General features: G+C 35.3%; 1 protein-coding gene across 3 annotated transcripts in view; it reads left to right on the forward strand.

The window, feature by feature from the left end:
• LOC109496332 overlaps positions 1–14187 on the forward strand; it is a 389020-nt gene that overhangs the window by 327625 nt on the left and 47208 nt on the right. The gene's annotated exons all lie outside the window — the stretch shown is intronic.

Consider the following 14187-nt stretch of genomic DNA (forward strand, 5'->3'; position numbering starts at 1 on the left):
TCCCCAATAACTAATAATGTTGAACATATTTTTATGTGCTTTTGACCATTGTAGATCTTCCTTGGATAGATATCTATCCATACAAATATCTTTTATAGTCTATATTTTTATTATTTTTTTGTTAGTGAGTTGTAAGTTCTTTATATATTCTGAATACATGTTTTTTATCAGATATACAATTTGCAAACATATTATACCATTCTGTATTGTCTTTTTATTTTCGGATGGTGTCCTTTGAAATACAAAACTTTTTAACTTTATTACAGTTAAGATTATTTATTCTTTTCCTATTATTGTTCATAATTTGGGTGTCATATCTAATAATTATTTGCCAAATCCAAGATTGTGAAGATTTATAACTATGTTACTTCCTAATAATGTTATAGTTTAAGTTCGTACATTTAATTTCTTGATGCATTTTGAGTTATTTTTTTCTGTATAGTGTGATGTGAGGGAACAATTTAATCCTTTGAATGTGACAGTCCAGTTGACTCAATACCACGTGAAGAAAAGACTATTTTTCTCCATGTAATGGTATTTGCTCCTTGTCAAAAATCAGTTGACCAGAGATCTGTAGTTTTATTTCTGTATCTCAGTCTTATTCCACTGATCTATAAGCCTATCTTGTGCTTTACCACATTGTCTTAATTACTGTTGCTTTGTAATACATTTTTAAAATGGAAGCATGAGTACTCCTACTTTGTTCTTTTTAAAGACTGTTTTGCCTATTTTAGGTCCATTAAAATTACACGTAAAATTTTAGGATCAACTTGTCAATTCATTAAAATAAGTCAACTTCTATTCTGATAGTGATTGTGTTGATCTGTAGATTAATTTGTGAATTATTGCCATCCCAACAATATTATGTCTTCTGATACATAAATATAGAATATTTCCATTAATTTAGATCTTTTAAAATTTCTTCAGTGTTTTCCAGTTCTCCCAGTACCATTTGTTAAAGAGACTGTCTTTTTTCCATTGAATACTCTTTCCTGATTTCTCAAAGATTAGTCGGCCATACATTTGTGGGTCTAATTCTGGGGTCTCTATTCTATTCCATTGGTCTATGTGTCTGTTTTGGTACCAATACCATACTGTGTTGATGATTACAACTTTGTAGTAGGGGCTAAAGTTTGGGATTGTGATGCCTCCCGCTTTGGTTTTCTACTTCAATATAACTTTGGCTATTTGGCGTCATTTGTGGCTCTATAGAAATTTTAGGTTTTTTCTAACTTTGAGAAGAATGCTGGTGCAATTTTGATTGGGATTGCATCAAATGTGTAGGTTGCTTTGGGTAGTATTGACATTTTAACAATATTTATTCTTCCAATCCATGAGCACAGAATGATTTTCCATTTCTTTGTATCTTCTTCAATTTCCTTTATAAACTTTCTATAGTTTTCAGCATACAGATCTTTTACATCTTTGGTTAGGTTTATTCCTAAGTATTTTATGGTTTTTGGTGCGATTGTGAATGGGATCAGTTTTTTTTATTTCTCTTTCTATTGCTTCATATAAAAATGCAACTGATTTCTGTACATTAATTTTGTATCCTGCGACTTTTCAGAATTCATGTATCAGTCCTAGCAGACTGATGGAGTCTGTGGAGTCTGTGGTTTTTTTCAATGTAAAATATCATGTCATCTGTGAAAAGTGAAAGTTTGACATCATCTTTGCCGATTTTGATGCTTTTCATTTCATTTTGTTGTCTGATTGCTGATACTAGGACTTCCAACACTGTGTGAAACAACAGCAGTGAGAGTGGACATCCATGTCGTGTTCCTGATCTTAGGGGGGAAACTCTCACTTTTTCCCCATTGAGGATGATATTAGCTGTGGGCTTTTCTTAAATGGATTCTATGATGTTTAAGTATATTCCTTCTATCCTGACTTTCTTGAGGATTTTCATCAAGAAAAGATGCTGTATTTTGTCAAATGTATTTTTCTGCATCTATTGACATGATCATATGGTTCCTATATTTTATTTTATTAATGTCATGTATCACATTGATTTGTAAATATTGAACCATCCCTGCCCAGGAATGAATCCCACTCGATCATGGTGAATAATTCTTTCCATGTGCTGTTGAATTTAATTCTCTAGGATCTTGTTGAGAATTTTTTCTTCCATATTAATCAGGGATATTGGCCTGTAGTTCTCTTTTTTTGGTGGGTCTCTGTCTTTTTTGGAAATCAAAGTAATGCTAGCTTCATAGAATGAGTCCATAACATGCAGAAGAATGAAAATAGACCACTGTCTTATACCATACACAAAAATAAACTCAAAATGGATGAAGGACCTGAATGTGAGACAGGAAACCATCAAAACCCTAGAGGAGAAAGGAGGAAAAAACTCTTTGACCTCAGCTGCAGCAATTTCTTACTCAACACATCTCCAAAGGCAAGAGAATTAAAAGCAAAAATGAACTCTTGGGACCTCATGAAAATAAAAAGCTTCTGCACTGCAAAGGAAACAATCAAAAAAACTAAAAGGCAACCAGCGAAATGAGAAAAGATATTTCCAAATGATATATCAGACAAAGGGCTAGTATCCAAAATCTATAAAGAGCTCAAAAAACTCCACACCTGAAAAACAAATAATCCAGTGAAGAAATGGGCAGAAGACATGAATAGACACTTCTCTAAAGGAGACATCATGTGTCAGACACAGACACATGAAAAGATGCTCAACATCACTCCTCATCAGGGAAATACAAATCAAAATCACACTTAGATACCACCTCACGTCAAAGTGGCTAAAATGAACAAATCAGGAGACTATAGATGCTAGCAAGGATGTGGAGAAACGGGAGCCCTCTGGCACTGCTCGTGGGAATGCAAACTGGTGCAGCCACTCTGGAAAACAGTGTGGAGGTTCCTCAAAAAGTTAAAAATAGAAATACCCTATGACCCAGCAATAACACTGCTAGGAATTTGCCCAAGGGATTCAGGAGTGCTGATGCATAGGAGCACATGTACCCCAATGCTTATAGCAGCACTTTCAACAATAGCCAAACTGTGGAAAGAGCCTAAATGTCCATCAACTGACGAATGGATAAAGAAGATGTGGTTTATATATAAAATGGAATACTACTTGGCAATTAGAAGAATGAAATCTGGCCATTTGCAGCAACATGGATGGAACTGGAGGGTATTATGCTAGGTGAAATAAGTCAGTCATAGAAATATACCATATGTTTTCACTCATATGTGGATCTTGAGAAACTTAACAGAAGACCATGGTGGAGGGGAAGGGGAAAAAAAGTTACAGAGAGGGAGGAAGACAAGCCATAAGAGACTCTTAAATACTGAGAACAAGCTGAGGGTTGATGGGGGGGTGGGGGAAAGGAGAACATGGGTGATGGGCAGGGAGGAGGGCACTTGTTGGGATGAGCACTGGGTGTTGTATGGAAACCAACTTGACAGTAAATTATATTAAAAATTTTTTCTTCTATGTTTTGTAGTTTTTAAAGTGTAATTTTTTTAACATATTCTATTAAGTTTATTGCAAATTTTTATTCTTTCTGATGCTATTATAAATTGAGTTTTTAATTATATTCTTTCATTCTTCATTTCAAGTATACAGAAATAAAATTGATTTTTTTCATGTTATTACTTAAATTCCAGTGAGTTAACATACAGTGTACTATTGGTTTCAGGCGTAGAATTTAGAGATTCATCACTTTCACAGTACACATCACAAGTGCCCTCCTTAATACCCATCACCCATTTCACCCTTCCACCTGACCACCTCCCCTCTAGTAGCACTCAGTTTATTCTCCTTAGGTAACACTATGTTTTATGGTTTGCCTTGCTTTCTATCTTTTTTTTCCCTATGTTCATTTTTTGTTTATTTCTTACCTTCCACATATGAGTGAAATCAGGTGGTATTTGTCTTTCTCTGACTGACTTATTTCACCTAGCATAATACTCTTTAACTCATTCCACATCATTGAAAATGGCAAGATTTCATTCTTTTTGATGGCTAAGTATTATTCCACTGTGTATATATACTACAGCTTCTTTATGCATTGATCAGCTGATGGACATTGAGGCTCTTTCTATAATTGGTTATTATTAATAATGCTGATATAAACATCAGGGTGCATGTATCCCTTTGAATCACTATTTTTGTATCCTTTGGGTAAATACCCATTAGCACAATTGCTAGATCATAGGGTAGTTCTGTTTTTAATTTTTGAGGAACCTCTATACTGTTCTCCAAAGTGGCTGCACCAGTTTGCATTCCCACCAACAGTTATAGAGTGTTTCCCTTTCTCTGCATCCTCGCCAACACCTGTTGTTTCCTGTGTCATTAATTTTAGCCATTCTGACAGGTGTGAGGTGTTATCTCATCATGGTTTTGATTTGTACTTTCCCGATGATACGTGATGTCGAGGATATTTTCATATGACTGTTAGCCATCTGGATGTCTCCTTTGGGAAAATGTCTATTGATATCTTCTACCATTTTTACTTGGATTATTCATTTTTGGGTGTTGGGTTTTATAAGCTCTTTATATATTGTGGATACTAATCCTTTATCAGATATGTCATTTGCAAATATATTCTCCTATCCTGAAGGCTTTTAATTTTGTTGATTTCTTCCTTTGCTGTGCAGAAGCTTTTAATCTTGATGAAGTCCCAATAGTTGTTTACATACCTCGTAAGAAGTTCTTACAGCCTATGTCAAATAGGTTACTACATATGTTCTCCTCTAGGATTTTAATGGTTTCCTGTCTCACATTTATGTCTTTCATCCATTTTTAATTTATGTTTGTGTATGGTGTAAGAAAGTGGTCAAGTTTCATTATTTTGCATGTTGCTTTTGAGTTTTGCAAACACCATTTCTTGAAGAGGCTGTCTCTTTTCCATTGGATATTCTTTCTTGTTTTATCAAAGATTAGTTTACCATATAGTAGTGGGGTTTTTTCTGGATTTTCTGTTGTGATCTATTGATCTATGTGTCTATTTTTGTGCCAGTACAATACTATGTTCATCACTACAGCTTTTTAATATAACTTAAAGTCCAAAATTGTGATGCCTCCAGCTTTGCTTTTTCTTTTTTTTTTTTTTTAATTTTTTTAAATGTTTATTTACTTCTGGGAGAGAGAGAGAACACAAACAGGGGAGGGGCAGAGAGAGACGGAGACACAGAATCTGAAGCAAGCTCCAGGCTCTGAGCTGTCAGAACAGAGCCCAATGTGGGGCTTGAACTCATAAATGGTGAGAACATGACCTGAGCCGCAGTCAGACGCTCAACCAACTGAGCCATCCAGGCATCCTTGCTTTTCTTTTACAAGATTGCTTTGGCTGGTCAGGGTCTTTTGTGGTTCCATACAAAGTTTAAGATTGTTTGTTCTAGCTCTGTTAAAAAATGTTTTTGGTGTTCTGATAGGGATTGCATTAAATATGTAGATTGCTTTGGGTATAATAGACATTTTAACAATATGTGTTCTTCCAATCCACGAGCATGGAATGTTTTCCTATTTTTTTCTGTCATTGTCAATGTCTTTCAGAAGTGTTTTATATTTTTCACAGTACAGATTTTAACTCTTTTGTTAGGTTTACCTAGGTATGTTTAGTTTTACATGCAATTGTTAATGGGATTGTTTCCTTGATTTCTCTTTCTGCTGCTACATTTTTGGCGTATAAAAATGCACCAGATTTCTGTATATTGATTTTTATCCTGCAACTTTACTGAATTAATGTATCAGTTCTAGAAATTTTTTGGAGGTATCTTTAGTTTTCTATACAGAATATCATATCATATGCAAATACTGAAAGTTTGAATTCTTCCTTGACAATTTGGGTGCCTTTTATTTCTTTTTGATATAAGATTGCTGAGGCTAGGACTTCCCAGTACTATGTTAAATAGTAATGGTGAGAGTGCTCATCACTGTTTTGTCCTTGACCATAGAGGAAATGCTCTCAATTGTTTTCCATTATGGATGATATTAGCTGTTTGTTTTTCATATATGGCCTAAATATCCTGAGGTATGTTCCCTCTATCCTTAATTTGCTGAGTGCTTTTATCATGAATGGAAATTATATTTTGTCAATTGATTTTTCTTCATCTATTGAAAGGATCATATGGTTCTTGTCCTTTGTTATATTATTGTGATGTGTCACATTAATTGTTTTGTGAATATTGAACCATCCTTGCAGCCCAGGGATAAATCCCACTTGATCTTGGTGAATGGTTCTTTTAATTTATTGTTGAATTTGGTTTGCTAATTTTTTCTTGAGAGTTTTTGCATACATGTCCATCAGGGATATTGGCTTGCAATTCTCTTTTTCAGTGGAGTCTTTGGTTTTGGAATCACGGTAATGCAGACCTCATAGAATTTGAAGTTTTCCTTCCATTTCTATTTTTGGAATAGTTTGAAAATAGATATTATTTTTTTAAATAATTGGTAGAATTTACTTGTGATGCCATCTGACCCTGGACTTTTGTTTCTTGGGAGATTTTTCATACTGATTCAATTACTGGTTATTGGTCTATTCAAGTTTTCTATTTATACCTGTTTCAGTTTGGGTAGTTAATGTTTCTAGGAATTTATCCATTTATTCCAGACTGATTTGGTGGCGTTAATTTTTCATAATATTCTCTTATAGTTGTTTATATTTCTGTTATTTGGGTTGTGATCTCTCCTCTCTCCTCTTTCATTTGAGATTTTATCTAGTTGAGTCCTTTATCTTTTCTTTTTGATCAGTCTGACTAGGGGATCATCAATTTTATTAAATTTTCAATAACAGATTCTGGTTTCAGTGATCTGTTCTACTGATTTTTTACCACATCCTTTATTTCTGCTCTAATCTTTATTTCCCTTCTTCAACTGGCTTTAAGCTTTATTTGTTTTTCTTCTTATATCTGTTTTAGGTGTAAGGATAGGTTGTGTATTTGAGATTTTTCTGACTTCTTGAAGTAGGCCTCTATTTCTATATATTTCACTCTCATGACCATTTGTGCTGCATCTGAAAGGCATTGGGACATTGTGTCTTCATTTTCATTTGTTTCCATTTTCTTTTTATTTCTTGTTTAATTTCCTTGTTGAACCATGCATTCCTTAGTAAGATGTTTCTTAACTTCTATATATTTGTGGTCTTTCCAAATATTTCTTGTGATTGACTTCAAGTTTCACAACACTGTGATCAGAAAAATATGCATGGTACTTTTTGTACTTTTTGGGGGCTGATTTGTGACCTAGCATGTGATCTATTCTGGAGAATGTCCTATGTGCACTTGAAAAGAAAGTGTATTCTGCTGTTTTAGGATGAAATATTCTGAATATATGTTAAGTCCATCTGTTCCAGTGTGTCATTCAAAGTCATGGTTCCTTGTTGATTTTCTGCTTAGATGATCTGTCCATTGATGTAAGTGGGGTGTTAAAGTCCCCTATTATGATATTTTTATTATCAATGAGTTCCTTCAGGTTTTTTATTAATTGTTTCATATATTTTAGTTGTTCCAAGTTAAGAGCATTGATATTTACAATCGTTAGATCTTTGATACTCACCTTTATTATGATATACTGCTCTTCTTCATGTCTTGTTACAGTCTTTGGTTTAAAATACAGTTTGTCTGACTTAAGTATTGCTACTCCACCTTTCTTTTGCATGATAATTGTTTTTCCATCCCCTCACTTTCAATCTGCAGAGGTCTAAAATGAATCTCTTGTAGGCAGCATATACATGGGTCTTGTCTTTTTTTTATCCATTCTGACATCTTATGTCTTTTGATTGGAGCATTTAGCCCACTTACATTAAAAGTGCTTATTGATTGATATGTTGTTTAGTGCTATTTTATTACTCATTTTGTCATTGTTTCTGGAGTTTTTCTCTGTTCCTTTTTAGTCTTTGTCACTTTTGGTCTTTCTTTCCCACTTAAAGAGTCCCCTTTAATAATGCTTACAGGGCTGGTTAACTAGTCATGAACTCCTTTAGTTTCTGTTTGGGAAATTATTTATGTCTCCTTCTATTGTGAGTGATAGCCTTGCTGAATAGAGTATTTTTGGCTGCAGTTTTTTCACAGTCATCACATTGCCACTCGTGCCACTCCCTTCTTGCCTATCAAGTTTCTGTGGAAAGACCTGCTGCTAACCTTATGGGTATTCTCTTGTAAGTTAGGGACTTTCTTTGTCTTCCTGTTTTTTTTAATGTTTTTAATGTTTATTTTTGAGAGAGAGAGAGAGTGAGTGGGAGAGGGGCAGAGAGAGAGGGAGACACAGAATCCGAATCAGGCTCCAGGCTCTGAGCTATCAGCCCAGAGCCTGACATGGGGCTCGAACTCACGAACCATGAGATCATACCTGAGCTGAAGTCAGACGCTCAACTGACTGAGCCACTCAGGCGCCCCTTTGTCTTCCTGTTTTAGGATTTTTTCTTTATCACTATATTTTGCAAATTTAACTACAGTATGTCTTGGTGTTGACCTGCTTTTATTTATTTTGATGGGAGTTCTCTGTGCCACCTACATTTGGATGTCTGTATCCTATCCCAAATTTTCAGCTATTATTTCCTCAAACAGACCTTCTGCCTTCTTTTCCTTCTCATCTTCTAGGACTCCTATGATACGAATGTTATTACATTTGATACAGTCACTGACTTTCCTAATTCTACTCTCATGATCCAAAATTTTTCTTTCCACTTTTGTTCAGTGTCACTATTTTCCATAATTCTATCCTCTATATCATTTACCTGTTCGTCTTCTTCCTCCATCCTTGTGGTCATTACAATCAGTTGGTTTCAAATGTTGGTTATTGAATTTTTCATTTAGGTCTGATCTTTTTTTTTAGTTCCTTTATCTCTGCAATAAGGGTCTTCCTGATGTCTTCCATGCTTTTCTCAGGCCCAGCTAGTATTCTTATGGTTGTTGCTTTAAATACTGGATCAGGCATATTACTTCTATTTGTTTCAGTTAGATCCCTGGCCATGACCTTATCTTGTTCTTTCTTTTGGGATGGATTCCTCTGCCTTGCCGTTTTGTCTAGGTCTCTGTCTTTTTCTGTTAGGAAAGCCTGTTATGTTTCCCGATCCTGAGAGAAATGACTTTATGAAGAAGAGGTCATATAATGTCCTAGGTCTAATGTGCCCTGAAGTGTCTCTGGTGTGTGCTGCATGCACTCTGCTGCTGTTTTGACTGCTCTATTTCTGTGGTCATTAATCTGCAGTTTATTCTTGCCTGAAATTAGGAGTGTTTTGACTTTGGCCAGAGTGTGGCAAAATTTAACTAGATATGCTCTGGTCTGCTTGTTCAAAGAGACCTGATGTTACTTCTACTAGAACTTAAGCTTTGCAGAACCCTACAGTCAGGAGAGGTGGTGCTTGTGGTGACTTGTGCTGGTCTTCTGGGGAAAGGTCCTGCTACACTGATCCAAAGGCACACTTGCTTGAGAAAAGCAGTACCAGCAAACTCAGGGTTGTGACCTGGTGTAAGCAGGTTGGGCAGCCAGTGTTGGCACAATGCTGTTTATGGAAGTTGGTTTCTGCTTAGGTGTAGGGTAGGGAAATGGCACCAGCAAGCACCTTTGTCCCTAGAGAGAAGGGTTTGTGCTAGGTGCTCTCAGAGAAGCACTTTCAGAGGAGCAAATAATTTTCCCTCAAGTATCACAGGCTTTTTTTCAGATCGCTCATCTTACGCTGTCTGTCTCTTGGTTACTTGCCTGCTTGGAACAGCCCAGGGTATCTTGGGCTCTATCTCAGCCATGTCTGTTTATTTTTAAAATTCCAACCTACAGGGGCTTGGTGTGGCAGGGACTTATGCTTGTCCTCTAGGAAAGGGTCTTGCCACACTGGAACTGATGCATGTTTGATCCAAAAGGGCAATTTTTACAGAGCACAGGGCCATGGTATTTGGAGTAAAGCAGGCTAAAGTGCCAGTTTCCCAGTCAACCACCCTCAAACACTGTCTCTGCACCAATGCTACAAGATAGAGAGGGAAAGCCTACCCTCTAGTTTTTTGTCTCCAGAGAAGCTATGCTACCTCTCACAGATACACTCCAAAAAGTCTGGAGTAGACTCTCCCTGTGCAACTTAGGGAATCCTCATAGCATGCAGTCTATCCTGGAGTTTCTAGCCTTCCTCTTCTTCAGGAGTAGGGCAGTGTCCTTATGTCTCTATCCTAGCCAAGCCTGAGGACCACTAAAGCTCCAGTCTTTGATCTCTGCTGGTTAGAAAAACTCATGAAAATCAGCCCTTCTCATTTTCCAAGCCAATGGCTTTAGGGAAGTGTTAGCCTTGTGCATATTGCTGTATGCTCCACTCTCTCTCACCTCTCTTTACAACCAGGGCTCCCTCCCCTCCACAGGACACGTGATCCTTTTCCTCCCCAAACCACATCTCCACACTTTCTGCCTTCCTCAAAGTGGCTTCTTTTCTCCCTCTAGTTGCACAGTTTGTTCTGTCAGTCCTCTGGTTGATTTCTTTTGGTATTCATAATGATTTGATAGTTATCTAGTTGTGTTCAAAGGATGATACAAGCATCAAGTCCTTCTACTATGCCACTATCTTAGCTCCCCTTCTAATACAATTGATTTTTGAATATTGATCTTGTATCTTGAAACTTGGTGAAGTCCTTCATAAGTACTAATCGTTTTTAATAGATTACTCAGAATTTTCTGGGTATACAAGTATATTATCTGTGAATAGAGATAATTTACCTCTTCTTTTCCAATCTGGATGCTTTTCTCTTTCCCCCCTAATTTCTCTAGCTAAAACCTCCAGTACAATGTTGAAGAGAAGAGAGAAAAAACTGAAATCCTTGTCTTGTTCCTCCTTCTAGATGAAGAAAACTCAGCCTTTCATCATTAAGTATTATGTTAGTTTTTGTTTTTTCTAGTGGCTGTAGATAATATTGTGGAAATTTCCTTCTATTCTTAGTTTGTTGAATGTTTTTGCCATGAAAGGTTATAGAAAGTTGTCAGGTGAATTTTCTGCATATATTGATATGATCATGTGATTTTTTTATTGTATTGATATGGAGTATCACATTAACTGATATTTGCATATAAAATTGATTTTGCATTCCTGGAATAAATTCTATTTATTCCTCTAAGTATAATCCTCTAAGTATGCTGCTGAAGTCTGTTTCCTGTTTTCTCTTCTTTTGTTGAGAATTGTTTAGATCTATATCCAAAAGAAATATTAATCTATATATAACTTTCTTTTATTGTGATTTTTTCATCTGGTTTGTTATCAGGGTAATTCCAACCTAACAGGATGTGTTAGGAAGTGCTATTTCTTCTTTTGTGTAATGGAACAGTTTGAAAAGGATTAGGTTAATTCTTTAAATATTGATAGAATTCATCAGTGAAATAATCTGGTCCTGTGCCTTTCTTTGTTGGGAGGATTTTGATTACTGATTCAATCTCTTTGACTGCATATAATATGTCTATTCAAACTTTTAGTTTTACTTAAGTCAGTTTTGGAATTTTGTGTGTTTCTATGAATTTGTCTGTTTTATCTAGGTTATCTAATGCATTTTTATGCAATTGTTCATAGTATTCCCCTATAATCTCTTTAATTACTGTAAAGTCTTCAGTAATGCTCCACTTTCATTTCTGTATTTAATACTTTGAGACATCTCTCTTCTTTTTTTTAGACTTCTCTCTTCTCAATAAGTTTATCTAAAGACGTTCAAATTTTGCTAATCTTTTCAAAGAGGTAACTTTTAAAAAATGTTTAATTCCAGTACAGTTAGCATACAGTGTTATATTAGTTTCAGGTGTACAATATAGTCATTCAACAATTCCATACTTCACCCAGTGATCACTAAAACAAGTGAGCTACTTAATCCTCATCATCTATTTTACCCATCCTACTACCCACCTTTCCTCTGCTAACCATTAGTTTCTTCTCTATAGTTAAGAGTCTGTTTCTTTATTTGCCACTCTCTCTCTCTTTTTCCCTTTGCTTGTTTGATTTGTTTCTTAAATTCCACATATGAGTGAAAACATATGGTATTTGTCTTTCTGTGACTGACTTACTTCACTTAGCATTATGCTCTCTAGCTCCATCCATGTCATTGTAAATGGCAAGATTTGATTCTTTTTTATGGCTGAATAGTATCCCATTGTATATATATTTATATGCACATCACTTCTTTATCCATTCATCTATGGATGGAAACTTGGGATGCTTCCATTGTTTGCCTTTTTTAAATAATGTTGCATGTATACCTTTGGATTAGTGTTTAATTTTGGGGGGAAATGCGCAATAGTGAAACTCCTAGATAGCAGTAGGATAGTTTTAATTTTAACTTTGTGAAGAAGTTCCATACTACTTTCCACATTACCCGCACCAGTTTGTATTCCCATCAACATTTTACAACTGTTCCTTTTTCTCCACGTTCTTGCCAAAGGTTGTTTCTTGTGTTTTTGATTTTAGCCTTATGACAGGTGTAATGTGGTATCTCATTGTAGCTTTGATTTGCAGCTCCTTGATGTTCAGTGATGTTGAACATCTTTTCATGTGTCTGTTGGCCATCTGGATGTCTTCTTTGAAAAAATGTCTGTTTATGACTTCTGCCTATTTTTTAAATTAGATTGTTTGTTTCTTGGGTATTGAGTTTAATACATTCTTTGTATATTTTGGATACTAATCCTTTATCAGATGTCACTTGCAATTATCAACTCCCATTCAATAGGTTGCCTTTTAGTGTTGTGGGTTGCTTCCTTTGATGTGCAGAACATTTTAATTTGATGTAGTCTGAATAGTATATTTTTGCTATTATTTCCCTTGCCTAAGGAGAAATGTCTAGGAAAAATGTCTGTATGACTCATAGCCAAGACATTACTTCCTGTGCTCTCTTCTAGGATTTTTTATAGTGTCACATCTCACTTTTAGGTCTTTGATCAATTGTAGTATATTTTTGTGGATGGTGTAAGAAAGTGGTGCTGTTTCACTCTTTGGTATGTAACTGCACAGTTTTCCCAACACCATGTGCTGAAGAGACTGTCTTTTTCCCATTTGATATTCTTCACCACTTTGTCAAAGATTAACTGACCCTACAATTGTGGGTTTATTTCTGGGTTTCTATTCTGTTCTGTTTATCTATGTGTTTATTTTTGTGCAAGCACCATAGTCATTTGATTACTATAGCTTTGTAATATAACTTGAAGTCTGTAATTCTGATATATTCATTTTGCATTTCTTTTTTCAAAATTACTTTAGCTATACAGAGTCATTTGTGGTCCATATAAATTTTAGAATTGTTTTAGTTCTGTAAAAAAAAATGCTGCTGGTATTTTTATAGGAATTGCCTCGGATTGCTTTGGGTAATATAGACATTTTAACAATATTTTTTCTTCTAAATCCATGAGAATGAGGTGTCTTTCCATTTCTGATTGTCTGGTGATTTCTTTCACCAGTTTTTCATAGTTTCCAGAGTACAGGTCTTTTACATCTCTAGTTAGGTTAATTCCTAGGTATCTTATTTTGTTTGGTGTAATTTTAAGTTGAATTTATTCTTTAAATTCTCTTTTTGCTGCTTCATTTTTTGGTATATATAAATGAAACATATTTCTGCATATTGATTTTGTATCCTGTGAATTTACTGAATTCATTTATCATTTCTAATAGCTTTATGGTGAAATCTTTAGAGTGTCCATATATAGGTTTTCATGTCATCTGCAAATAGTGAAGTTTGACTTATTCCTTACCAATTTGGATGACTTTTATTTATTTTCTTGTCTGATTGCTGTAGCTAAGACTTCCAGTGCTGTGTTGAAGAAAGTGGTGAGAAAGGAAATCCTTGTCTTGTTCCTGACCTTAGGGTGAAATCTATCAGTTTCTCACCACTGAGTATGGTGTTTGCTGTGGATATTTTATATATGGCCTTTGTTATGTTGAGGTATGTTTTCTCTAAACCCACTTTTTTGAGGGTTTTTGTTGTGCATGGGTGTTATACTTCATCAGATGTTTTTTTCTGCATCTATTGAACTGTTTATTTGGTTTTTATCCTTTCTCTTATTGATGTGAAGTATCACATTGATTGCAAATACTGAACCACCTGTGCATCCTGGGAATAAATTCCACTTAATTGTAGTGAATGATTGTTTTAATGTACTATTGGATTCTGTTTCCTAGTATGTTTTTTTAAGAGATCGTGTGAGTGGGGAAGAGGGGCAGAGGGGGATAAAGATAGAGAAAGAGGGAGGGATAGAGAGAGAGAGAGAGAGAGAGAGAG

The sequence above is a fragment of the Felis catus genome, chromosome X (assembly GCF_018350175.1).
Source record: "Felis catus isolate Fca126 chromosome X, F.catus_Fca126_mat1.0, whole genome shotgun sequence".
Classification (NCBI taxonomy): Eukaryota; Metazoa; Chordata; class Mammalia; order Carnivora; family Felidae; genus Felis; species Felis catus.